The sequence below is a fragment of the Octopus bimaculoides genome, chromosome 1 (genome assembly GCF_001194135.2).
Source record: "Octopus bimaculoides isolate UCB-OBI-ISO-001 chromosome 1, ASM119413v2, whole genome shotgun sequence".
Lineage (NCBI taxonomy): Eukaryota > Metazoa > Mollusca > Cephalopoda > Octopoda > Octopodidae > Octopus > Octopus bimaculoides.
In genome coordinates, this window is record NC_068981.1 from 111,732,305 (window position 1) to 111,733,361 (window position 1,057).

General features: G+C 41.5%; 1 protein-coding gene across 3 annotated transcripts in view; it reads left to right on the forward strand.

The window, feature by feature from the left end:
• LOC106874050 (ER degradation-enhancing alpha-mannosidase-like protein 3) overlaps positions 1 to 1,057 on the forward strand; it is a 344,953-nt gene that overhangs the window by 68,436 nt on the left and 275,460 nt on the right. The gene's annotated exons all lie outside the window — the stretch shown is intronic.

The following is a 1,057-nucleotide window of genomic DNA, read 5'->3' on the forward strand; positions in this document are numbered from 1 at the left end:
ACATTAATCCCTATTTTTGTAAACAATTGTATCCATAAAAATTTTATTTGCAGAGAGCAGAAATTGAAAGAAGATATATGAAATGGACATGTATGTGTGTGTGTGTGTGTGTGTGTGTGGTGTGTGCATGCATGCTTGTGCATGTATATGTATTTATGATAGTTGATTTATGGAAAAGATTATGCTAAATTTTTGAAATGCAAATATGTGAATGAAAAGTTCAGACGTCTACATGGTAGCTAGACCTGGTAGAAATAGCAGCCAAATCTCCCTCAAAACACCCTACTGTCTTAATCACACAATTTTGCCTATTATGTAATTTCAATGAGAAACTGTAACTAAAGATTAAAATTATTAACCCCACAAAGAGGTGAATGAAGAGAGACAGCATAGCGAAAGTTTTGGCTGACTGTCATCCTGTACTCACCTTGTTGCTAGCGAAATGGTCTATGCCAGCTGTGTGAGCAACTGGTTGTTTTAATGGCAGAACAAACAGGGGAATTCCATTAGAATAAGTTTTAATTGATTTTCTTGGTAACTATGGGGGCTAGGAAAAAATACAAACCGTATTCCAATATATGCACTTGTCTCCACATGTGTGCCATTTTTCACGCGAATCCACCCAGCCATTTGGCTGTAAACCTCAAGACAAGAAAGAATACAACGGTTGCCCATGTCCAATTTATATTATCATCATCATCATCGTTTAACGTCCGCTTTCCATGCTAGCATGGATTGGACGATTTGACTGAGGACTGGTGAAACCGGAAGGCAACACCAGGCTCCAATCTAATTTGGCAGAGTTTCTACAGCTGGATGCCCTTCCTAAAGCCAACCACTCAGAGAGTGTAGTGGGTGCTTTTACGTGTCACCCACAAGAAGGCCAGTGAGGCAGTACTGGCAATGGCCACGCTCAAAATGGTGTATTTTATGTGCCACCCGCACAAGAGCCAGTCCAGGGGCACTGCCAACGATCTCGATCGAAAATCCTACGAAGGCCAGTCAGGCGGTACTGGCAACGGTCACGCTCAAAATGGTGTATTTTATGTGCCACCCG